General features: G+C 39.0%; 1 protein-coding gene across 1 annotated transcript in view; it reads left to right on the top strand.

The window, feature by feature from the left end:
* The first annotated feature begins 270 nt into the window (after nucleotides 1–270).
* The window catches only part of PCDH11X (protocadherin 11 X-linked), a 74697-nt gene continuing 47428 nt past the window's right edge, over nucleotides 271–27539 (top strand). The window contains exon 1 of the mRNA XM_058848184.1: nucleotides 271–578. The gene's annotated coding sequence lies outside the window, so the exon portion shown is untranslated. The remainder of the gene's footprint in view (nucleotides 579–27539) is intronic.

Consider the following 27539-nt stretch of genomic DNA (forward strand, 5'->3'; position numbering starts at 1 on the left):
GCCGGCAGCGCAGCCCGCGCCCCCAGGGCCAGCCGGGCCAGCTCCGGGCCAGCCCCGCCGGGGGCCGGGCGAGCGCCCAGCGGCGGCGGCTGCCCCGCGGGGGGACCCGGCGCTCCGGTGTCCGCAGCCGCCCGGCGAGGGAAGGGCTGCCGGGCTGCGCTGCGGAGCCGCACCGAGTTCAGAGTCTCTCCGCGCAACTTGGGTTACGCGGCCGGACCTCTGCGGACTGGTGCGGGGCTTCCAGGGCGCGATTGCCTTTCCATCGTCTCGCGGCTGCAAAAGCAGATAATTGACTAAACCCAACAGAAATAAAACAAACTCAGGCTACCTAAAAGTTAGGATACCTTTTTTTTTTCCCCCCCGTTCTTTTACGATTTTATTCCCTATGTGGAAGTCGCGTGTGATTCGTGCTCGGCACACTGCATGGGAAGAAGCGGCTGGTGCTTTGGATCGAGGATTTGCTGTTGCAAAGCGGTCTAAGTTCCATGCAGTGGGGCAGCCTTCACTACTCAAAACGCCTTGATGATGTGCTGAGGAGCCCATGTAGATTGGCATCTTGTGCAAAGAAGGCACTTAAGGTAAGAGGGGGGCTTGGGGAAAAGGGGGATTTTTGTATCCTTTTATATGATATCTTTTGTCCAGCATCCCCCCCACCTTGGAAGCAGAGCCTCAGCGGTTCATCCAGAGCAGTATGGATAGGCTGGAACAGATCAAGTGAAATGAAAGTCTGCTCCTGTGAAAAGTGCACGGAGCTCGCAAGTGATTGCAAAAGCTGTATTTATTTTTAGTGTGGTAGCACAGCACGGTGAGGATGTGTGCTCACAGCGCGGACAGTGAGCAACTCGTCTAGCTCAGGAATGAGATCCACGGGCTCAGTCTCTGATGGGCAGTTTGCATTGGCTGCTGCATTTTGTTGAATGTGTACCCCCCGCTACCTCCCTAGAGCATCCCATCAGCCTGTTTGATTTGTTGTTTTTTTGCAGATATAGTGCCTGCTATTAATGAGAGGGGGTGAGGGATGCGATAAAAAACAAACAAAAAAAACCCCAAAAACCAAAACAAACCATATGGAACATTTTATTGATGTGATCATAATCCTGTAATGGAGATTGCATTAAATGAGGATTGCATCAAAATGCCAGGCTGCTGTGGAGAGCAGAGAAAGCAAAAACTATGCTGGATTGTAAATGAAGTTCTTTGATTGAAGGATTTTCTTGAACCATGAAAGGATGTCTGTAAGCTTAAAGTTGCTGTGTATGTGGAGTACTGGAATGGGATGAAAACCAGATGAAGCTGAAATGTGTTTTAATTGACTCAAGCTCTGGATACAGTTAGAATTGGTTAGAGGCATTGCAGTGATGCCCAGTGAATTCTTGGTTTCAGCTATGGAGACCACAGAAAGGCGAGGACAGAGCAGAGCACAGTGAGACAAGGAGAGAACGTGATGGTATGGGGAAGGGAAAGATGGTTCGTTTGTGACTTTTGCCATCGTGCTACATATCTTGCAGCCTGCCGGCTACAGGCAGAAGCCTTGCAGGCGATGTGGAAGGCAAAGGATTTATCTCTCCTTTTGCAGCCTGGGTGTAGTTGCCTGTAAGTAGCTGCGAGGTGCATGGCAAGAGGCAAACAGGGACCTATTTGCCCTTCTCGGACACTGAAGGAAACTGAGGCTGGGAGAGATGCAGTCGGCTCATCTGATCGTGCCTTTTTGAGCTTGAGTTGATAATACATTTTGAGTAATTGTTGCTGCTTATCTCAATCGGCAGAGGAGGGGAGAAGATGTTCAAGTTTATTGAACCAAAGCAGAGCTGAGGACAGTAGATACTATCAGCTCATCCTTGCATTCTTTTTGTGCTCAGTTGTATTGTGGCATAGAGAACTGAGCCACAAAGAGCACCTTCTTCACGCCTTACTGAAAGGAAGCCTAAAGACAACAAAAAGATTAAGTGAAAAATAAATTGTAACTTTTTGCTTGCCTGCAGTGGAAGTAGCATTGGTCTGCCAGATTGCACAGGTCAAAAGAGGTAAGATAAAGAACAAAGTCATTTATTTATTTATTTATTTATATACTTACATTCCCCCACACACAAAGTTGGCGTGCAGAGAAACATCCCAGAGCGTGGATGCACCATGGTTGAGCACCACCTAAGAAACAACTGATGTAAACAGCAGAGAAATTCGTGTAAGAATCCTCAACAGTACCTATCTGTAACTGCAAAAGAGTTGGCTAAATGCTAATTTACAAACCAACCCGGAATAGCTGATGTTCTCAGAAGGAATTTGTATTCCCACTTGTGTATAGAATCTCAGGTAACATCTCCAGAACTCAGTCTCTCTCTCTTGCTGTGTATTTGGCATAAAGTTGAGATGGAAACACTTATTTTAAATAAAATGAGGAAAGGCAGTATATAGGCATATTGAATTCCTCTTAAGCATTTTATTTTGGCAAAAGACAACTTTTTTGTGAATTGTAAGAGATAGGTTTAGAATATTCATGGCTGAACTCCAGGGAGCTTAGTGTTAGCTCAGTAGGCAGAAGGTTCTTCCTCTAAAGAGGTATCTGGAAAAAAGATGTTTAAATTTCAAGCCATATTCAGTAGAGACTGTTGGTTTCCACGTTTTAAAATCATTTTTTTATGTCTCTTAGGGGAATGATGCTTAATCTGGGCAATAAAGCAAGTGTTCCTAGCTCGCTTTTTTAATGGAAAGAGCAAGCAGAGTGCTCCAACTGTACTTCTGTATGTCCAATACTCCAGAATTCACTCTATTTTTTATCACATAACAGCTGTGGAAGAACTTTTGTCCTTTGAAACCATGGTTATTCATGCAGATCTTGCTGTGTATTTTTGCTACAGAAGAACTCTACTTTATGGTTGCATTGTTCATTCTTGCAGCATTTCTTTAAATGTGAGCCTCGCTATAGTTAAAGGATAATTTATATTCAGTGTAGTACTGTCTGCACAGTGGAATTGGCTTTATACATCACAGCCTCTGCAAAAAAAGAGATCAAAGATCTGAACCTGTGGTCCTGTATTGCATTTGTATTCTACTTGGACTTGAGTAATCTCATAGTGGAGCCATTCACGCTCCCACAGTTAGGAGTATGTCAGCCTTTCCATTAAAACACCCATTTGCTTAGGAATTTAACAGCTGGTTTTAAGGACTGGCTCCAAGCTTAAATTGGACTCATTCATACAGTAAAAAGAAAAAAACAGATATCCTAAACAGTTGAGTTTAATAGCATTTGGCATTGCGAAGTTGAGGTTATAGAAAGCTTAGTAGAAAACAACACCTATATGAAAAATTGAGATGTTAAAAGGGAAAAAAAAACAACCCAGCAAACCTTTCCAAAGGCCCTTGTGGATCCAGGTGAGTGTTTCTGCCTGGATTTTAAAGGGCCCTGTGGTTGTTCAGCAGGCAGCAGGACTTTTCTTGAAGGAGAACAGCGCTGGCTCCAAGCAGGAATTAGTCAGATCTCACACCACATCAGAACTAATGCCTTTGGCACTGTTCCAGGTAGCTCTTTTCAGGGTTAAGTTGCAAGAACAATAAACCCCAACCTTGTATTGTAACCCTTGAAGTTTTCCTTTCAGTGAGCCAAAGGGAAACATTCACTTTTGAATAGTGCTGATTGTCTGACCCAGGTGTTGGAAACCTTTGGGGGATGCTGCTGCTGAGGCTCACTTGCCAGGTTGTCCATCTGAAACAGCCAGCCCGGTAATCCTGCTGCCCATCAGCGGACTGCCAGCAGGGACAACGGTAGAACCCTGTTTCCTAAAGCATCCCAAAGCCTTGTCCTGGAATTACAAATACATGTGGATCCAAGAGCACAGTTGCACGTGCTATGTAATGCCAATGTTCAAGGAGCAGGTTCAAGATGCAGCTTCCTTTATTCCAAGTATTTTGGACTGGAAGAAATAAATGAGTATTGTTTGCCATTTACATAAAAATTCTTAGGGGAGATTAATATTCTTCTGTCCCAATTACCTCTTTCTGCAATGAGTTCACTGAGGAATTTTGTAGCAGTTGTCTTCCACGGGTGTGGTGAAGTAGCAGTGACCGTGTACCTCTATTGGGTCTGTGAAATATCATCCTCCCTGCAGATACACAGGCAAACTGTATGATGTCAGGAGAAGTTAATGTGAAAATTAAAATACAGATGAAAAACACTGTGGGATTTGGTCTGTGGACACAATCAAATCATGGTAGTTTTGACAGGAAATTAGAAACTGTGTCACAATTAAGTATTCTTTTCCTTTGAAGTCTGTTGTCATTGTGCTTAACGAAGTCCTGTTGGAAATTATTTCTGACACTCTTTGAAAATACATGTTATCCCATAGATTATGCAAGATTTAGGCTTCTTGATCCAACATGGCCTGAGCCAAATCTTCCTGCAATCTGTGAAAAAAATTCCTAGTGGAACAGAGCCTTCCATAGCTGCTGTTTGCCTTACATTACATACAGACTTTAACTTGTGCCGCTCCTGCAGGAGTTCTGCGTGTTCATGTGGTACTGAAGGCGCTGCTGTAGAGGAGTTTTGCTTACAAGGGTGGCAGAACTCAGCCAGTTTAACAGCAAATGCTTTACTAACTTCCCAAGGAAGATCTTTTTAAATGGTTGTTTTCATTCATTTAAGTTGCAAAGGGAACCTATGTACCCAGACTTCCAAATTCAATGGTGAAATTACAAGCAGAGGTGCTCACTGTCTTTAAAAGCCATCGCTGCTGGGTTTAATGTTGGGGGGTTTAATGTGGCGGTTCCCTGTGCTCAGAAACTTCTGCTTCATCTTCCTGCCAAGGGAACATCTCGCCTTGTGTTCTACTTTGATGTGACATGGTTGTTTTGGGGAAGATTTTCTTCCTCCAAGCAGCTCTAGAAATAAGATGTCACTGGTGATGTAGTCTGTTTGCATATCAGTGTTTATCTGTTACATCCTTAAGGACATAGTTTTATTATTGTTGTAGGAATTTAATTAGTAATTATGTACGCTCGATGCTGTCTACTGAAGTAGCAGGAAATACTTGCTAAAGGGGAAAAAAGTCAAGGATAAGTTTATAATGCTTATGCACAGCATATTTCATTTAACCAACTGTGCTATCTTGTTAAATAAATAAATGTATATGTATGGAAATCTATGATCTGCTGGATCTGTGTTCTCACACGTGGGCACGCTGCAGCCACATGCACTCATGTTTCCAGCTCTAGTCCCTGGCACAAGGCACAGGCATGCCCACCACAAGGAAAGTATGAAATGCTTGGGGCATGACTGAACTGCAGGTTCCATAAAATGGAGCATAGGGAACAGTTATAAAAAAGGCAGCTGTGTCCCTCCACCCCGTAACTCAGATTTCATCAGGTCACATTTCTTTTAATAATCCTCCCGAGAAAGGAAATTTTGTGACTTGAGTTTTATCTCTGCTAATGGAAGTAATAACTTAAACCCATGTTTAGTCATTTCTGCAGGTTCTGTGATTGCTTTTGTAGTTATAAAAGTTTGGCTCTCCCTGTCTCCTGACAGGTGTGGGGCTGTGTGTCCTGACAGGCACACGGGTACCTGGATCATTGGTTTTCTTTAGGTGTGATGTCATTTTCTCCCTGAGATGGAGCGTAGCTTCAATGGGAGGCATCGTGTCAAGGTGCAGGCTGGATTCACAGACTGGAAAGAGATTTTCCTAGGATTTGTGTGATGTTTCTGATGAATGATCTAGACTTGTTAAATAGCCAAAGAGAGTCCCATAGCATTCCCTAAAGAAAAGTGCAGAGGAACTCAGTTTGGAAATTCCATTAAATGGTGACTTAAAAATAGCTGTAACGTGCACATATAACTCTGAACTCAAATGATTTAGGGCCTCAGTGTAGTAGTTTGTTTAGATTATAGTTGCTGTCAGTAATTTATAAGTATATGTAGGATATAAGGATGAAACCAAAGCTATCATTAAATGGAATAATGGCTTCACTGTGTAAGTCATTTAATTGACCCTTGGAAAATGTACATGGCAATGTGTCGTAAATCAACATCAGGAGTGCAATGCAACACAGTAATAATTTTGGGAATGAAAACAGGGAAAAGAATATTTAAAATTCATTTTCTGTTCATCTCCCTGCCTTGTCGTCATTTGAGGCTTTCCAGAATGGATGGATTCCAGTGAAGGGCTTTGAAATAGTTTCTGGTAATCGGGACTCTCCCCCTGGAGATCAGTTCAGTGCTTGTCAGCTGAGTGTACATCCAGAGATCTCTGTTTAAAATTCATGTTCAAGACACCTGTAGTTTTATGACTTATTAAAGAAAATGTGACATATAAAGTAAATCAAGAGTTTTGCTGTCCTAGTTTGTTACAGAGGCCTTGTCCTCTAACCGAGGGGCAGCTGAATTGGCAGTTATTACTTCTTTATCTTCTATGATTCCACCAGAAACATCAGGAAAAAGTCACACTTGTACATGTGCAATTGTTTATGGCATTAGTGAAACCTGAGGAGTGAAAGTTAGAGAAGGGTCCTTAGATACTGGGAAATAAGTGTATTTTAATTGTGTGTGATCAATCTGGAATAACAATGACTAGAAAAATAGAACTATCACGAGATTTTTGGTATTCACATGTTCCCCCATCCTCTTTCATATATAAGCCCTTTAAATATATCTAGGAGAACACCATAAACCACACTTAGCAAGAAACTCCTTTAGAAACCCTCTTTAAGCAATTACAGAATTGTTGGCTGTCAGTTGCAGTTATTTGTTTTTTTGGCAACGTGCTCATTCAGATATCAGTTTGTATCTTGCACAGCTTAGATTTATCCACATAGAGAGAGAAAACCATTTCCATGAACTGCACTGGGAGTAGCCTAAAGCAGAATGCAAAGTATGTTTGAGATCAGTTCACAGAACATTAACTGAAGGTGTTTCAAGCTAGGAAAGGGGAGAAAAAAGACACTTGGCATATCATTAAAAAAAAATAAAAAAAAAAATAAAAAAGGTTGACCACGTAAAAAGAGTCAGAAATCAAAGACTTTAATGCTTTCAAAGAAATGTCTCACTTGTGTCTGTGGTCAGAAACTGTTGTGTTGTAGCTGAGGAATGAGGTGGGATGTGCTGAACACTGGCAGCCCTGTGAGCCCCTCTGGCTGTGTCAGTGCTGAGCCATCGGCAGCACGGAGCAACCTGAGCTTGTGTGCAGAAGGGAGACACATTCCTGGTGCCTAAATACCAGTGACTATGAGGAGTTTTGGGTTTTTTAATGGAAAAAAAATCCTGCTTGCTTCTATCCTTGAAGACAAAGTAAATTGAATTTACTCGTGCTCACTCTTTCTCACTTTTTAAATTTGACTCAACTGTCTTTGAAATAAGTTTGATAATTAAAGCTGAAAAGTTGATGCTTTGATGGTTGAGTTTGGGGCCAATTATTTTACATTCTGTGTTTTGTGGCTCATCAAATGGTCAAGCATCAATCAGTCTGTCCAGGTAACTGAGTGGAACCCTCAGCTCTGGAAAAAGACATGGATATATTTTAGGACAATCACACTAAACAAGAAATACAGTCAGAAGAAAAGATTCTCTTGGCTTTCCATTAATCCAAACTTAGACAAACAACAATCAGAAGTTAAAACATGGAAGGAAGTTATAAACAGGAAAAGAATTGGCTGAAATTTACCTAAATTGAAGATAAAAATAATTTACTTTTATTCATAAAATCATAGATTCCTTGTCAAATAGTGATTAACTCTGAAATCCATTGTATTATCCATTAGGTTGAAGAAAAAGGTAAATGTGCTGTCAAGGTTTTTGTGCTAGGATAGTCTTTTTGTGATCGTATTGCCTTCCACAGCTCACATTCAGTAGGAGGTTCCTGACAACATGAATGGAATTTGGCTCCAATTCAGTGTTTGAGTAGTGCTCTTTGAAATCACTGAGTAGGGTACTCTTAAAATACAAAAAAAAATAACTTAATTAGCAAAGTATTGCTCTTTGGGGCTGCTTTGCATCATATCCTGGGTCAACTGTGCTGTAGTTGCATCTTTTGGCTATTTTTTATCTTGCTGACTTAAAGCAGGTTTCAGGCTTTGGTCATTGTTCAACATCAGCGGGAAGACATAAAGCCCCAGAATATTTGCCTGTTCAGTTTGATTGAAACTTTATCTGGCTTCATAAAAATGCCTTTTTCTATGAGTCCTCTTAATGTCAGTGTTTGTACTTTTGTTGTAGTGCACTTAACAAGAAAAGAGGATTTAAAGAGTAATGTCTGAATCAAAAATCGTGCAACATGCCGCTGAAAAAAAATGTGGAGAGTCTCAGTTCCTTACATGTAATTCATTTTGGCAGGTACAGTAGTTTTAGGCTCTATTGTATTATAAATGGTAAAAAAGCTTGAAAGAAATCATTGGAAAAAGGTTTAGAGTAAGTGATTTAGAAGAGGCTGGCAGGTGGTAGGTTGGCTACTGCAGGATTAACTAAATTCTGGAAACGCAGTCACTTCAGAGTATTGGATCCATGTCTTGATTTAGTCATTACTGAAGCAAAAATCACTTTGCTGATCTGCTGAACTGCGAGACAGTGGTTGATGGAGATACTAATCAACCAACAGAAATTGCTTTCTGAAAAATTCAGCATGCTGCAGTGATTAAAGGGGTAACTTGGTCAGGACACCTGCTTACCTGCTGTGTATGTGGTTACATGTACATATCATACTTATGTAGAACCCTGGCACTACAAATAGGTCTTCTGGAAACCTCTAAGGGGAAGTGAAGTGGAAATGATGAAATTTCAAGATACTCTTGGAAACAGCTTCAGAGTGTTACTATGGTAGTAAAATACCTGTTGATGAGCCTCACAAAAGTTCAATGTGCTCAGTTCTTAGTCTGATGGCTGAGGAAATTAGCATTTTTAACAGACTGTTTTGTGATCCATAAGACCAGTTTTAGGATGACATCCATCATTTTGTGAGCCACATTTATGGCAGATATTCCTCCTTTCCTTTTCTTTTAATACTCTCTGACTGATGTCATTTTTACAGCCTCAGCCATAACTGTTTTGGAGGGAGAAACGTCAAATCCGTTGTGGGTTGGCAACAGCCACTTTCCTTCTCAGCTTTTGTAGATCCAGCTCAGTTTTGTGAAGGACTCTGGAAATGGGAGCCCTGGATTTGGAGTCACATATTTCTGTCAAAATGAAGAATTTCCTGCTGTCCTTGATATCAGTGTGATTTTAGGCTGAGCTCTACGTGCTAATTTACAGATCCTTTGCCACTTTATGTTTCCTGAATGTAAGAACTCTGAATTCACTCAGTTTCCCAGTGACTCAAAGCTCTGCAAGCACATTAGATAATCTTGGTAGTAAACCAAAAGAAATACTTGAAGCGGATTCTCCTTTTTGCACGCTACAGAAATGTTCACTTAATATACAGAAGTATCCTTGGAAATTTTCAAAGCTTGACCTAAGGCCCCAAGCAGCCTAATGTAACTTAGAAGCTTGGAGCAGGTTTGGCTAGACAGACTCTCTAGAGGTCTTCCAGTCTGAACTTCCCTGTGGTTCTATAAAAAGACATTGACTCCTCTATGTAGGTCACTGCTTTTTGCCTTGTCTCAACCGTGATTTTTTGCTCAAATTTGCTCAAATTTTGCTCAAATTGCTTGCTCTGTCCCCACTGTTCTGGTTGTTCAGGTGGTGGAGAGGAGAGGAGCAGGACAGGAAGAGAAACCCACTAGTGAGCAGAAGAGAGCTGTTATTTTTGTGCTGGATCCCAGCACTGGTTGCTATTCCTGTCTCACAATGTGCTATTTGGTGTAATTTTGGAGGCCTCCTTCAGCTGAGGTTATAGACACAAGGCTGCCACTTCAACAAGTCGTCTCTTCGCTTTGTGCAGGGCCCTTCTGGATACAGGTTGAAGTACTGCTTTTGATCTGTAAAATCCTTTTTAGTTTCCTTTCTCTTTCCGAGGAAACCCTGCTGTACCTTTTTGTTCTTCTTTAAAGGCCAACTGGAAAGCAGAAGCCTCAGATTTATTAACAGAGCTGAAGGCAAGAGAATCTGAGACTGATTCTTTGCCCTTAGTCCTAGAAAACCTAAGTTAGTTGACATTCAGAGCTGTAAGACAAACTTGTTAATTCAGTTTTTCCTGAGGGTTTTCTGGGGTGGACATATTAGCTGGAGTGTAATTTTGTTTGTATTTGTGAATAGTGTTCTGCTGATGCTTCATGTTGATGGTTTATTGCTCTTGACTACAAGGGTGACTGGAGGTTGATTGACAGATTCCCTACAGAAAAATGCAAGAAATGCAGTTTCTAGAGAGGGGCTTAACAATGTATGACTGTGAGGGTATGAAAATAAAATCAGTTTGAGAATACACAATATTTTTATGGGCAGAAATTTAAGTACTTTCATTAAATATAATAGAAGATCCCTACAAATGAAACCTAAAGTCCTAAAAATTCTCTAAAAATGATATTTATAGTACAGAAGTTCTAATTTATTCATTTTATCATGGAATTATTTGTCAAAGCCGGCAGTCAAACAAAAATTGTTCACTGGAAAGCTATGTTTAAGGTGCCTGAATGTGAACAAGCATTTCATGATTTTTGTTGTTAAAGCTAGATTAAAGTATTTCTTAATTTCTGGTAGTTTCAATTACTTTCCATGCTGTCTGTCTAACATGATGTCATTGGTAGTTTTTTTTGTACATCTAAAAGGATCATAATACTGCCTATGTTAAATTTAGATGAAATTTAGATTAAAAATTACTTCCGTGGGTTTGTGTTGGTTTATTTGGGCCAATTTTTACTGAAAGCTCAGCAGAATACTGCAAGTACTCATTCAGTATTTTTCATCATTGACTCTTGCTGTACCATTTTGTTTCTGCTGTCTGCAAAAGAACATTTTCCCTTAAAAAATACTTAGGTGTTACTAAATATTTCAACAAATATCTGCTGCATGCAATTTGTTGGACATTAAACGTAGTTGTTCCACAATTATGGACTGTTTCCTTCAGATGCCATTGATGAAAGCTTCTTATCCTAATTATTTGTTTATCTTAATGAATGTGTGGTAAAGGCTGTATTGCATTTGTGCTATTAGACACTCTCAGTCTGATATTTTCAGAACCCTGCAGATGTGGATTTTAAATAAATGAAAAGAGCAGATGGCGTACAGGGAAATCTTTGGTAGGCCGAGAAGCTAAATCAAAGTTTCCCTGAGTTCCAGGAGGAACCTTATGTAGGGACTGCTTTTCCATCACTAGAAAATTTCATAATAAAGTGTTGTTCTACAGTCTGTTGTAGAATCTCCTAAATATGCAGAATATTCTTTAGGAAAAGCCAGGGCCATAGGAAGCGATCAGCATCGTGCACTCTGCTTTTTAGAATGTATTTTAACGTGGGGCTTAATCTTGCTTTGAGACAATCAACCCTGATGGTGCTGAATATAAAAAATGTCAATATAATTAGTCATCTCCAGCAGAAAATAATTTTTGCCATTTTTTTTCCCTGTGTGGAGGAGGGGATGAACTGGTTTTCAGTTACTCTTTATCATTTTGGTTTCTATTTTTGCCTCCGACTGGGAACATTTACCAATTACTTTTTTTCCATTTTGTATTTAGAGATGGGCTATCTTATGAGATAAAGATTTAGATCTGAAATGCCCTGGTGAACCAGAGTGAACTGGTGGTAATTCAGCAAAAGCTACTTCTTGTCTGATGGAATAGAACACAGAACTGTCCATGGTGAGCTTTGGATAAAAAGTGAGCGACTTGCACCATTCCAGTCCTAATCCACGCTCTCTTAATTAGACATTGCAAGTGTTCATTGTAGAAACTTCATAGTAAATGTTCTGGGTGAGGCACTTATATGTGAACTGCTTCTGATTTGTTTTGTATTGTTGCAACTGCAGTAAAAGTTATGCAAATGAAAGCTGGTACCCAGAAAGTCAAAATATAGATAGTAGTCCTGATACTTCCCTGATCTGAATTACCCTAAAAACATCTGAAAGATCCATCATTTCAGGCATATCTAGGCAGGAGAGTGTAATTTAAATGTATAGTTACCATCATAGATGCCATGTATAGGCTCGATAACCACAGGGAAATCACGGATTTTCAATTTCCCTTGGAATGTGTTCATTATTAGAAAGTGTTACCAGAGTATTGTTTGTTGTAGGAGAAGAAAATCCTGTTCAAGTTTTTAATGAATCTCTTGAGAGATTAATCAGATTTACAGGTTAAAAAAGCTGTAAACATTCTACTGAGAACAGTCATTAAAGGGAAGATGAATGTGAGTTATCTGCGTACTTCTTCTGAAACAGAAGCCCTGAAGATGATTTACAAACCAAAAAGCTGTTTCTGTTTAAATGATCTGTGTTGCTGCATTGTGCAATGAAATACAAAGTACGATTAAAGTGAGTCTGTTTGCAAAATGAGAACCAGATTCAGTGGTTGGAGGATTTTATAGGTAATACTACAGTGATCTGAGTTTGAAGGGAAGAATCCTGAGACAAATGTTTCCTTCATTTCTAGATTACAAAGAGCAGTAGAGTGCCTGAAAAACTCCTTCCTGTAGAGATAATCAACTTGGAGGGCCTCATGTTAGAAATCTGATTTCCTAAATGAAATAAAAATTACTTTATAAAAGGTTTGTAGATTATAGAAATAAATAATTCAGAAAAAAAGGAAAAATTAAAATCAACAAAAACTCAATTTTCCAATGAGTTGCTTTTTTTGGTAAATCTAGAAGTGACAGCAGAGGCCTGCTAAAAGGTTTGCCTTTCCACGAGGCACTTCATACCCTTGACTACTCACTCAAGCTTGACCGACCCAGCAGCAATGCTGTTAAAAACTCATAATTTATGAGGAAACTGCTTAATCATTTTTCTTATCTGGAGTATTATAGATGCAATGAAGGGAATAGTATGGAATCTACCACTTAAAGATAAAAGGCAGATAAGTATTTCTAAACTAATTTGTCAAAAATTTGATCCTTGAAAGATTTTAATTGGTCACCTAAGATGCTGCTGAAGGTGTTTTGGTAGCCAGGTACCTCCTGTTTGTTCAGAAAACTCCAGGAAAGGATTTTGGTTGTATTTGGGGTGAATTCTGGCATTAGTTTTGCTTGGTTGATGTAGCTCCTCAGTGAAGCACAAATGCTGGGAAAACTTGGGAAATAACGGGACGTGAACTGTGTCCCAGGCGCGTCTGTGGAACACAACACCAGGGCTTTCACAGTCACTCGGCTTTCCAGGAGCTCACCCCCTCTGCAAATAATATTCAAAACAAACTGCTGTACTGACAGAGCCTCGCCATTGTGAGCAGGGTGTATTTCAGCTGACATTCACAACATCACGTTTCCAGTTTACTACGTGACTGCCAATCTGATCTTATCGTCAGACTGGAAGTAATCAGGGCTCCAAAGTAAAATCGCCATCACACCAAGAGGATTGATGCTTCTGCTGCATTTTCTTTGTATTTTGTAAAGATTATCTGCTCTTGAGTAGTTTTTTCAAGATGTGTGTATGTGCATTTTATTTTATTATTTTGTTTTTCTGTATTAAAAGCCTGTGTGGGTGTATGCATGGACATGCTGTGGCCATAAAAGGCACGATTTATGTCCTTGGGTTAAGATGGACATTAAACTTTCAGGCTTTGGGCAAACTTCTTCATGAGGCAGACCCAATAAAAATCCATCTCTGACCTGGCACATGTGCAGAATCCTCTTGAGCAGACTGCAGCCATGGCATTTGGAACAGCGTGGCTGACGAGAAAGGTAAACCAAGATAAGACTGAAGACTTCAGGTCTGCTCTTGCTTCAGGCTGAAATATCCCAAAATGTAAAGGAATGCACTCATTCATGCAGAATCATTTTTGTGATGCAGCCTGTCGGTGGGAGGTTAATGCAAGAGCCTCGTGACGTGTTTTGTACTGACGTTGTGTTTGGGTTTATCTTAAATAACAGCGGTGCAATGTTGGATCTTATGTTCTTTACATTTCCTTTTGCAAGAATTTCCCTTTGGACTGTCATTTCTCTACGTGACTGGAAAGCATTTTGCAGATTTTCATTTGCTGCTGCCACCTTTCCGTGCATGTTTGTCTCCCACTGACTCCTACTTTTCCACAGGCACGGGCCCTAAAAGGAACATTTCATGCTAGGGAAGCTCGAGGTGCCAAAAGATGATTTGCACTCCTAGGACTATTTACTTCTCAAAGGCTTGAGAGATTTTAGGAGAGATGCCAGCTAGTGCACAGACAGTTTGGCTCTCCAAGGCCAGCATTAAGGTTAACAAGTTGTAAATAGCTGCATGTTGCCATTATCTCCAAACCCACACTGTGAGGGCCATAATAAGAATGTTGTTCATTGCTTGTTGTATTTTTTTTCATTATTTTTCCCAACACTTACCAAAGAATAAGGTTTAAAAGTTGGGGCTTGTGTTGGGGTCTCGATGTGATTCGTATCTCACTGACCAGTGAGTTACCAGTGGAACTCTAATGAATGGAACACTGAGATGAGGGAAAAACTGAACTCAAACCTGCCACTGTTTTTTTAAAGAATTATTTATAGGAAAGAATCTTGGAATAAAAAAAATTAGATTTTTTTTTTTTTCCTACAAAAATAAATACAGTGTTAAGAGAGCTGAATATATTTACAGTATCTCTTGTAAACTTTCATATATGTATAAGGCTTTCTTGCAGCTATATAAATCTGCACATCTTGATTGATGTCTTTTGAGCTGTGCTGACTTATAAAAAACATGGATTGTATCTAGCATATGCCAATCAAAGTTACAGTATCTCCTTTTTCAGACATATATAAAAATTCAACTTGGTGCATTTAATGAAAAAAATATTTTCAGTGTTTAGGAGATGCTTGCTTTGCTTTGAGAATATCTAATGTATTAACTGTAGCATGAATGCTCAGAGAAGCAGCCAACTTTGAAAAAAAAATGATTAATTAATCTTTATTAGTATATTTTTTCTTGCAACAATCATTTCCTGACCCAGGAAGAGTTGTTGTGTGTGAATATTTCTTTCCCACACTGATCACTGAGACACATTTGCCTTGGATATGCTGTGAAAGAAATGAAGCCTGATGTCATTCTCGTGTGAGTGTCCTCTGTCTGAAAACACAGGAAAACACTGCATTATTTGATTTGAAGAAGAGTGAAATTGCTGCATGCAGACATGAAACAATGGCAGTGGTAACAAGAGCAGCACACCAGCAGTGTTGGTGACAGTACCACTGAACAGCTGACCCAACCAGCAGCAACAAAATTCCCAGGAGAGTTTCTTCCCAGGTGTTTTTTGGATGGATCAGAGTAACAAAGAGAGAACAAGCTGGCCAAACCTCACTGTGTTAATTTTCTGTGTCAGGAGCTGATGATCATTCATTCATTCATTCATTCATTTTTTCCCATTTATTTTCGAGAGGTAGGCGGGCTGGAGGAGAATACACTGCATTACCTGTGTTGAGTCTCTGAGCTGCCTCTGCCCTAAGCCATGTAAATTTACAATGGAGATGAAAAGAGCCTCCTTTGTGGGAAAGAATTAGAGCAGAGTCTTGGAGGAAATTTGGTAGATGTGATGACTTGGCTGTAGAAGTGCATGGCTGGAACTGCACAGCTCTGGGATGAATATGCTGCAATGTGAGGGCAAAGTGCCAGGGTGAAGGGAGTGTGTTCAGAGAAAGTGTGGCACTGGAGCTTCACAATAAAGAGAAGCTTTGAGGCAAGACACTGAAGTACTGAGGAAAAAAAATCAAAAATCCTCAGCTGTTTTGCCAAGCTATCAGGGAACACAAACCAAGATGAAACATTAAATTCTCATGGAGAAGCACCCAAGTGCTGAAGGAAAATGCTAAAATGTGCAGATGAAATGGATGGTTCCTAATGCAGAGTGCTTAAGAGGCAAAAGCAGAAGTGCAGAGTTAAAATAACATTGAACAGAGGATGCATGGAAGCTGTCAAATTAGGGTTTTTTTTCTTTGGAACCAAGTTTTTGGGGAAGCTGATGTTGTGATTCAGTCTGGCTTTGACTGGCAGCCTGCTTATGGCAACATCAAAGGATTTATTGGTGCTTTGGTCCAAATGGGACACTTTAACCAAAGTATTGGACAGAAATACAGAATTCTAGTACAGGAAACTTCTGGGATATATGAGGGATGCAGAAATATTTTGCTCTATTTAAGTCAGTGCATAGTAATTCAAGAAAAGGGACTTGTTTTTAATATGTCAGGAACGTACAGTTTCCTCAGTATTCAGCTTATGAATATTCATGTATTTTTGTCAGTATATCTTCATTTCAGAAGTAGTAAAGGGACTATCTTGTAAGATAGCTGGTGTCCTGTGAAAATTTGGTGTGGAAATTTTCTGAAGGGAAATGAGATGCAGGTTTTAACAGAATGGGAGACACTCCTGGATTATTTTCAGGCAAAATGTGATGAAACCATAGAAAGGGGGAGACAGGTTTAAAACTCACAGACACTCACCTCAGCCCCAAATAAACTTTCCCCACTGTAATAATGGCTGAGGAACCAGAGTGATGACAATTTGTGTGTGAAATTGTGTCTCTGTAAGATAATGCAGGTTTGTCATGGTTCAGTACTGCTTGTACCACACACGTGGTGCTGTCCATGGAGTTGGTTAGAGGCCACTCCACTCTGTGCTTTTACTTTCATTAGAAATTGCTCTGTCTGCACTTGTATAAACCATTGCTGTGTGCCTCAGACTGCCAGCAATGCTTTTTTCATTGTTGCAGAGCTTTTCTATAGAGATAAGGCTTTTAGTTGGATGTTAAGAGACAGTTTATTCTTTTATTTTCCTTTAGTTTAAGGGCTTCATGGTTCTGATTAGTGAGCTAATTATGAGGGTGACAGAAATACTGCCTCACCTGACACCACCAGGATTATTTCACTTTTCTTCACCTGTTTATTCAGATGGGAAATGACATACACTTCCAGAGGACAAGGTATCTCGTGGTCTGTGCACATTCTGACAGATTGATTGCACAGAACACAGAGCCAATATGAAATATAGAAAATATATGTTGATTGCCATCTCCCATAGTGTCCTTCTCATGGAGTAAGAGGAGAGCTGCCTGGGGCAAGGTTTTCAAATGTTCAGAGGCTGAATCACACAGATGTGAATGGGATGATCCCTCAGGATGGAAAAGAATGGTCTTGGAGGAGCCAAATATTTCCTTTTATCCTTCAGGTGCTTGCAGTGTTAGTGTGTAGCACTGAACTCATTGTAACTCCGTAGGCACTGGAACTTTGGGGGAGAATTACTGGAGACTCAGAACAAAATTTGTACATGATCCAAGTCTCTCTTGGGCAAATGCAGCGTGTTGGAAACTTGGGAAGAGTGTATGTTATGTAACCAGGCTCAGTTTCACAGCTGATTTAGAAAAAAAGGGCATTTTGCTTCCCAGAATGAGATCTGGGGAAAGAAGTTTTATCTTGATCAAATGCAGCAGCTGCTGCAGTTTATATTCAAGTGTGATGCAAATCAAGCCCCCTTTTCTGCTCTGTTCCATTCTGCCCAAAGAGAGAACCATTGTTGGTTTCCTTTTTTCATGGAACCAGTCTGTGGTTTGACCCCAGCAATTACAAATGATTAGAAAAAAATTAGATATTGAAGTTCTGGAATAATGTAATGAAACATATAAACAGTTTAAAAATACTTAAGTGATGAATCTGTGTTGTAAGAGCCAGCTGCAGAGTACTTATAACTGGAGTATGTTAAACCATTTAAATATTCCAAACATTATGTACAACAGATCTTGTACTAATTCATTATGAAAACAGCAATTTAATTTAATCATTTATTAGCTATTTATAAGGTGTCTGCATATCAACTATGCATACAGATTGTTGTTCTACCTGGCGACCAGTATAATGCTTGCATGTGCAATCACTGATGATTCTTTTTGGGGATCATTGTTCTCAATTAGTCCTCAACATCACGTGTGGTTCTGAGATGTGTGTGTTTAACAGAAGAAATGAGTCTTTGTCCCCCCAAGAGGGGAAAAACCCAACAAATTGTTCAGAACAATACTGAGACTTGAATGTAAGGCATTCATTCCTCATTTCTGTTCCCTTCTGGAATGTGCCTTTGCCACTGTCACCATAAAGACAGCGAAACAAGCTGCCCAGAAACTGTAATCTCTGTCCCCAGAGGTCTGCAAGGTCCAACTGGGCAGAACCTGAGGCAGCCTGGTGTGAATTGGGTCCTGACACATCTCTGTGCAGGAGGTTGGACTGTGGCCCTTCCAAGGGCCGTTCCAACGGGAAGGATTCACTGACTTCCTGGGAAGTCACAGTGTGGCTAAGCAGTGTTATTAGTTATCTGTTGTGTTTCCAAGGCTGTTAAACACAGTTTGATTGTAGCACACAGTGTTGGACCCTGATGAAAAAGGAAACACATCCAGAGGAAGCAAGCTGTGGAAAACTCTGTCATTCTACCAAGGTGTGTCCTGATCCTTGGTATTTTCCTCACACTGCTGCAGTGCTTTGGGGTTTTCCATGACTGACACCTGAGTTTCAGCTTTCCTCTTGGGATAATTAGCTTCTTTGATGGGCAGTGCTGTACTGTAGGTACCACAGGATCCAACACTTATTAATTAGCAGGATGCTGTTAAATATAAGTAACTGTTCGTTGCTTATCGTGCATCTACATCTAAATCATCCTCATTATCTGATCATTAAAGCCTGGAGAACCTTAATCAAGAATTTGCCACCAAAGTTAAAATATATCCAAGACTCTTAAATCCTAGAGCCATGACTCTTATCTATGTCCCATAAATATTTCAGTTTTGGGAAGAGCAGTGTGTTTAACATCATGTAGTGCCAACAATAAATGCACAGTGTGCAAAAGGGAACATGCAGCCACCTTGCTGAAATGCACCTGATGAGTTTCAGAGAATTCTTTTCCCTGCCTGGCCATGACTCTGCATAAACCAGGATGGCCACTAAGTTAGGTGCAGACTGAACCTGGCTGGTGAAATTCTTACACTGGTAAAGTTCTCACTAATGGGATTATCACATCTGGTCTGACTCCTGAAATGAGTATGTGGAGACTGGAAGAGAATTTGTAGGTCACCCTGCTATATCGTCCTTTTCATAAATGTACTTGCAGACCATTTAATCATGTAAAGAGTGTGGAAAAGGGATAAGATTTTATTGCAAAAAATAATTTTTTCCCACACCTCAGAACTTTCATTCATTATTTTTCCCTTCCCAAGTAGATAAATGTAAAAATTTCTCCTGCCAGCAAAGAATTGATAAACTACTGAAGACTTCAGAATTCCAGCTGATTCCCATAATGATGTGTTGCTTTGTTCTGATGGCGTTAAAATCCTGGATGCAAGTTTTTAGCACTGATGTATTTGAGGACAGCTATACCATGCATTTCTTGTTGGGTGATTCTCACAGACAATGAGAATGTGAATTATTCACAGAGACTTGCCATTATCTGTGATGCTCTACACCAGTGCACCCCCATTAGCTTCACTCTTTTTAATACTTGTGTATTAAAACCTGTGTATTAAATTTACTTTTTAATACCTGTGTATTAAAACCTTTTAGTACCTGTGTATAGTGCTGTTGTCACTTTTAAATCTGACTGGCCATTTTGTTGTAAATCCCTGTACTCACGGTTCCCATTGCTTTCTCTGATCTATATTACATATATACATATATACATATTTACACATAAAAAGCCAGCAGTTGATAAAATTAAATGGCAGATAAGGAAAGGGCTGAATCTCAAGTCATACACCAGTACCTGTGGGCCTTCAAGAGGGTGGCACAACACAGCATTCAATCAAAATTAATATTGTTACAGCAGCAGTGATCGGTCATAAAGTATTTCAGGGATTATTGACAGACTGAAAGGAACTGCTGCTTGCAGTAATGAACAGAACTCATCTGGCTATTAATTGCCAGGAATACCTGCAGTGGAATCTTCATTGCTGTTATGACTTGCAGTTGATGGATACAATGGTATAGATTCTTTTTGCATAACAAACATTCATTTGCCGTTTATTATTTTTTTCAGTGTTTGTTCCTGCCACCTAAATATATTTCCTAAAATAGCATAGAGGAAGGAAATTATCTCAAATTGTCTACAAGGGCTTGTATAAAGTGCTGCTTTTGCTGCTGCCTAGAAGAAATATGCCAGCCAGTAACTGACTCCCAAACCTGGCCTAAAATCAACAAGAACACGGCAATGATGATACCAAACAGAGCACAGCATAAAAAAAAATCAAGGTTCATAAAAATATTTGTGTATTCGCTTGCCTGGCACCCCAAAGAGAGCTTTCCTGGAGAAGTATCATCATTTAATGTATGTTTTGGTGCTCAAAGTTTGATAAATTCTTTCATTTATGCTCTTTTTCTGCCAGTGCACTTACAGTGACTTAAATGGAAACTGTCTTTAGTGTTACTTTGTGTAACATTAACTTCCAGAAGGCCATTACCTGAATTCAGAAGGAGCTGTTCTCTGAACCTGTGACTGCCATGAATTGCTAACACTTGGTTGTGGAAATTGTGGAAGGAAAACCACGGAATGCTGAGGCTGGAGATGCTACAAGGGGAGCCCAGAATTCATTTCCAGGCAGTGGGACTGGTCCCAGTGTGCAATTTCCAGTGAGCAGGAAAGCCAAAGCTGAGCTGTGATCTTGTGTTCCTTACAAAGCAAACCAGAGGGAAGAAAAATCACATTTGTTACGTGAACAGACCTTAGAAAGCTCTTCCTTCCACAGGGTGGCCTGATTCTGTGTTATCACCTGGATATCCTTTTATGTGCCTTACCAAAGTAATCTCCCTAAATTCCTTTTCAATTTGTGCTTAACCAGGCTGATTTGCATGCACGTAGAAAAGGAAATGAGAAAGTTTTAAACCAAAAATCTATATTCTTAGAATTTGATATTCATGCACATTTTTATGCATGGAATTCCCATTAAGATTACTAGCAAGATTTACCTACAAATCTTCCATTCTGGAAGAATGATTAAATTCCCAAAGTTTTATGAGAAATAATGTATCTTGCTTTTCAGTTGTCAGTTAATGCTAATGAGGGGATGAGCAACTGCACTCTTGTATGTTTAAATTGACCGAAAGCTTTGTGTGAAGCTGGTTTGAAAGGCAGAGTTGGATAAGAATCCATGAGTTATTCATGTCTCAGAGGAGATACGTTTTGGGTTGCCTTTTGCTTCAGCTGCTGAATAATTTTTTTATATTTTGTTTTTCTGCAGGAAAAACATCTTTAATAATAATGTAAATATATGTAAGTGTGTGTAAAATAGATTATTGCATGAGTATCAGCTCAAATTAGCATCGTGTTTCCCAAATAAATTGTAACAATTTAGATAGCAAGCCTTTGTTTTTAAGGCTACTTTTCAATTTTAAGGATTTTCTGGTCTGTTAAAGCAGATCAGTTTTTCTGAATGTGGCCCTTTGCGTGTGATGTAGCAAAAATTCCCATTCCTATTTAAATTAAAATACATTTCAACTTCAACCCATCCAACTGCAAAATGTCCCAGAACCTCGCTTCATTTTCTGTTTCTAGGGAAGCAGCACAGAATAAATTATTCCAAGTTTCAGTGCTGCTCTCCAACTTGTGGGAAACATTTGGTACATCATTTTGCCAGACATATTATACCAGAAAAACTTGAATTAATAGAAGCATCTTAGTCTGGTAGTGATGAAAAGCCCCAAGAAAGATGTGCTGATTTCGTTTGAGCTGTTACACAGTGATATACTGTGCCCTATACACTGTGCAGCTGTTTAAATCTGTATGGTGAATTCAAGCAAGTGCAGAAGGAATAAAACTGGAAAAGCTCTGAGAAATAGTATCAGGATTGCAGTGCTGGAGCATGAATGGCTGCATTTTATTTTATCTGGGAGAATGAGAAGAATCTCCATTGTTCTGCATGGTCTTCTCTTTGTATTAGTTTTAAGTAAGTGGGGAAAAAAAACACCTAAAGATTTTATTGCATTTTAGGGTAAAATCTGACCTTTCTACCGATAGGTATCTCCAAGTCCAAGGAAAACATTGGCAAAAGAGGGGTTTGATTTTATTGGTTACTTTCACACTGGCAACACAAAAGTCATAAATTGCCTGGAATCCATCCAATAAATCCCAGAAATTGATATAAAAGGTGTGAATTCAGGCAGCAGCGGTGCTCCAGCACAGCGCTTTTGTTGATAAGGGATGAGGCATTGCAGTGTGTTCATTTTTATGCAGAGTGATCCTTTTTTCTGACATACACGAGTGCCTGGTGAAAGGGCATTTTCTTTATGAACTTGTGCAGCTTTGCTCTTGAAGGGGTTGCTCTGATTTGTCAGTGCTGGGCACAAGCCAAGCACGAGGCACAGACAGTACCTGTGTGAAGGCTGCAGAGTTTGTGCTGAAGATCATGAAGGAATGTGCCAGCAATTTCAGTTGCCAGCTGATTTATAAACTCCCTTTTCCCTATTGTTTTTATAAATTGCACCATGATTCTGCCATAATTTATTTTTCTTAAATTTTATGGGCGCAGAGATTCAAATTTTGCATTCTTTGTGCTGAATTCAGCATTGATGTGTGTTGGAAATGGTTTGGCCAAGTATTTTACACACAGCAGTTATTGACTGTTTTCCATTCTAACTTCAGGCTCTGCATGGAAGAGAGTTTTCTGAGTTAGAAAAAAAACTCTGTAGTTCTTTCCAGAATTCACATTCCCAGAGTAGCTCCTTTTATATATATATATATATATATATATATATATAATGTTATTGTTCAGTTCCAAGTGGGTATTGTGGATGGCAATAACATCCAGGGATTCTCTTGTCTGTTACTACAATGTGCACATCCATATTCCTGATTTCCATAATTCTGATTTGCCCTGGCATTTGGAAACCTAACAGTACCATCAAGAATTCCAGAATTATTAGCAGAGCTGGAGAATTTCATCGTGCCAAACATCTTTATTTTTACCTTTTTATTTAATGCCTAATGCCTCCTGCTTGCATTTTCTTGACTTCCTAATTACTTTTAGGTTGTTTGTTTTGGTTTTTTTTTAACCTATAAAGGAGGGATTAAGCCATGAAATTTACAGCAAGTAAAAAAAGCAGCACAGATGAAAAAGGAAAGAAGAAAAGAGAAAATGTAATTGGTATAAAAGTTTTTTAAATGAAGTTTCTTATTATTTTTTCTTTAAATAGTGAATTATTCAGTGTTTTGGTGTTAATAATTTAACAGAACCCGAAGTAAGATATCAGCAGGACGTGTGTGGGATGGGTGGTAGTTCAAGTTTGATCTAAAAGGCTTGCCTTTGTGTTGAAGTTGGCTTGAAGCTTTGATCTATTTATAATGAGTATTCTAAGGGTTTACTAATTATTTTAAACCTGAAGAGAATCTCAGAGTCCATTTTTCTGTTGGAAAGGAACCAAAAATAAACCTTGCTGGAAGGTAAAGGCAGAAAGTCATGAAGTTTGGGCATTTTTTTTTAAAGTTTAAGCACGGCCGCCTACTGGCTATAATTTCTGAAAAGTTTGGGGGGAAAATGTATTTTCAGTCTCCTTTTTACATTCTGTAGCATTAGGGATTTTCTGAGGTGCTTCTGACTAGAGCTAAGGCATCCTTTTTATATTCCATCCATTTAAAATTTTGCAGCTATAAAGTTGAAATATGGGATTTTTTTTGTTTCTTCGGAATTATATTTATATTTAGAAATGTATACCCATTTTTGTTACTTACAACATTTATTCTATTAACAAACTAAATTAGCACACATATTTCTGAACAATTGAGGGGTCCATAAATTTCCCATTTATAAAGGGAAACTTTGTAAACCATTCCTGATGGTATACAACTTTAAAAATAAATCTGAATTTATATCTGCTTAGAACATTGCTCACGATTTGGGAGCCTGTTTTGAAAACCATACTTGTATCCGATCCATGCTCAATTCCATCTTTAAAGGCAAGATCTTTATTCCATTTTATTACAATTGCTTTGTACAATAATTTTGTCAAATTAAAGAGAGCCATACAGTATGGAGTTAAGTGCTGCTTACATCATGTGAGAAATTCTGCCCTCCCCAATTTTCTAGGAATTTTTCCAGTTTTCAAAGGATGCTGACTACTTTAATGAATCTATAATGCATGCAAAATAGTTTCTTTCTTATATTTTTTTCTTCCATTGAAACAGTATTTGGGATTAAAGGTGAACCTCTTTTCATGGTTCAAATCATTTTCATTAGCAGGAAGGAAAAAAACATGCCCAATAAGCCTGGTACTGCAAAAGAATTACTGAAAGAAGTTCTGAGGAACAATTTTTGCCTTTTCAATTATGCAAATGCTCATCAAGTTTTTTTGTCTTTGGTAATCTTTGTCTCGTACTAAAAAACTGACACAGACTTTTTGACCTGACACAAATGTAATTGCTGTGAAGGTTTTCTCCTGCCTTTGCCCTGGCACAAGATTAAAGAAATGCAAGTACTGCATTCCACAAATCAAGCTCATACTTATACCTGTATCTTATCCTTGTGATTAAATTTTTATGGAATCACAGAATAATTCACATAGGAAGGAACCTTGGGAGTTTCTAGTCCAGATCTCTGTGTGCTCAGTGTAATGTTGGGGTGAATTCAGATCTGATTGCTTTAGGCTTTGTCCAGTTAGGTCTGTACACCACCTGCTCCAAGGCTTAATTATCCCAACAGATGGGTTTTGGCCGTAATGTGCAGTCAGAACCTTCCTCATTTCAGTTTTCCAGCCTGCCCCTTGTTCTCCCACTGTGCACCTCAGTAAAAGGCACAGCTTTTGCCTCCTGGGGAGGTTCCAGGGGGGAGTTGGTAGCTCCTTCCCTCCCTGAACCTTTAGACTCAAAGATCTTTCTCTAAAAGACTGGGGCAAAGTTTAGTTTCTCTTGTCTTTCTGCACTTCCATGTGCTGTGTATGGATGAGCTCCCTGTGGAACCAAGGCCTCCTGGCATTTCTGCTGCTCTTCCTGGGCTGTTGTTCTTGCAGAAGGTTGTCCTAGCAGGGCTTCCAGCTCTCCTGAGATCCTTTTCTTTTCACAGTTCCTCACACAGGATCTCACCCAGCGGAAAAAATCCCTTCCTAAGCTGAAGTCTGTCCTCAGAAATTCCAGGTCTGTGCTTTGCTACTTGCTGAGACAATTTTTTATCAAAGAAACTGAGGATATCACAATAAAAATAAGTATGCTGAGAGTGTTTTTAATAGCTGAATAATCACATTTATCATTATGCTTTTAACCTGGACTTCTGGAGTGCTATAACTCAACAAATAATATATGGGAATCTCTTAATTAGCATACTCTTATAACTAGAGACTTTTTGCCAAATTCAGAGAGGTGGAGGTACTTTTTGTTAATTAATTACTGAGTGATCATTTAAGAGTTTGTCACTGGCATTTGGAAGGAATGGGTAATGAGACTGCTTGTAACAAAGCCAAATGAATCTGGATAGGAAATATACAAAAAGGAGTATTAGAATTACACCTAACTGATCACTTCATTGGCTGTACCAGGTAAAAAACTGATAAAGAAAAAGGCCTTTATCAGTTCACACACAGAATTTCACTTCCAAAGTGCTGTGCTTTAAGGTGAATAACACACATGTTGTCCATGACTAGAGACTGAAGCAAGAATTCTTGTTCACTGCCATCAAATGAAGCATTTAGGGGGCAAAATTTGTAGTGCCACAATATTGGAGGCAATTTATGCCTTTTAAACAACAGATTTTTTGCTGTGCAAATGTTTGTGACTGATACAAGACTTGAAAACTTTCACAGTGTCAGAATTAACCCTGGCTCCAATCAAACTGGGGCAAAGTCAGTCTTGTCCGAGTCAATGGGAGGTGAGTACAAATCAAAATGATATAAATATGTGGGCCTACTGTTCTTTCATATCAATTATATCTCTTTGCTCTTTGCTTTGTTGGGATTATACTGTGCTAGAATTTAGCTTGGTTTGAAATATTTTGGTATTTAAAATGTTTTTTGAGTTTAGACTATTTTTATATTTAAAACAGGAAGATGATTGGCAGGAGAGGTTATATGGAAAAAAAAATGTTTCTTTTCTTTCACTCACTTTTTGCATCCTTTCTGTTTTACTAAAGTCAGTGGAACAGGAGATTTTTAAAGTTTGTGGAATCCTCTCTGACATGTAACTGGAGACCATATATGACAAACCACAGTGTTGAGCAGCCATAGTTTATTGTGTAAAATGAATAATTAATTCTAATTTATTGTGTTTAATTCTGGAACTTACTGAGTAATCCACGTATGATGCAATAATCAGCTAAGTAATACACAGTAAACCAGATTTTTTTCTTCTCTGCTCCTTATTTTGCCAACATAAGTGATGTAGAGAGGGACACATCACTTGGTGCTTGTACACATTTGCCCTGGGGTTGTAATTGGAGTCTGAAGAATGACTAAATACACAATATATAGAAGATACCAATAGCTAGGGCATATGCAAAAGCCTTTGAGTGGTTCTAAATATTTTAATTTGATCTTATAAGCCATGTTTATATCTGTTATTATAGAGTGTGTGGTGGCACAGCAGCAATTTTGCATAATAACATATAAAATATTTAAGTGTTTGTTCTTTGTCTCAGTACAAGAGCACATTTACTCATATGAAAAGAAAAATTAATTACATTTTTTCACCATGGCTTAAATATATTGTTGATATACACGAGATTCCATGTGTTCAGTTAGTGAACATGGGAATATTCTCTGAGTATATAAAGGAAACCTTTTAAAACTTTAAAAGCAGAAAATTCAGAAAGAACTTTGGTTTATTTCTCATTATTTAACATAAATAAAAATACTTCTCTGTAACAACAAAATATAAAGGAAAAAAAGAAAAAGGGATGCTTGTGTGCCACCAAGGACTGGAAGTGTAAGCAACGTACACAAATAACTTTCAAAAGCCCAGGCTGATTTCTCTCAGTATTTACCATGTCTAAGCTCCCTGAAGACTGCCATAATTAGTTTTCTCCCTTACAAGTAATTATGAGCACCTGTAATTTAAAAAAAAAAAGAAAAAAAAAAAAAGTTGTGTTTGAGATACGATCTCTCGGGTATTTTTCTTTTAGATCCTTCCTCATTTGCTCTTAGAAGTTCTTTTCCACTAACTTCTACTCTTGGGATACTTTAAATGGGATGAATTGTTCCTCTTCAATTACTTTTAAAACCAGGTGAGGCCTGAAAAAAACCCACTTTCTCAAAATAGCAGTGTAGCACTCTTGAGGGAATTATGCAGTTCCACACAGCAGGAGATCCTCTGGAGATTGAAAACCCCAGCATTATGTTCCTCTGCCCTTCTGCTTGGAGGTTTCACAGGTCAAACTCTACAGAAATTAATCTTCCATACCTGAATGTTGGCATTAGCTTTAAGCCAGAAGATTTGCTCAGAAAGAATTATTTAAGAGTAATTTTGCTTAATGCGAGGAACTGACAGGATAAGCCATGAAGTCTACAAAGAATTGCCCATTAATTTGACAAACCTAAACCGCTGACTATCTGGGAGAAGAATTTGATTCAGTTTTTATTCTAAT

This window comes from Poecile atricapillus, chromosome 12 (assembly GCF_030490865.1).
Source record: "Poecile atricapillus isolate bPoeAtr1 chromosome 12, bPoeAtr1.hap1, whole genome shotgun sequence".
NCBI classification, from domain to species: domain Eukaryota; kingdom Metazoa; phylum Chordata; class Aves; order Passeriformes; family Paridae; genus Poecile; species Poecile atricapillus.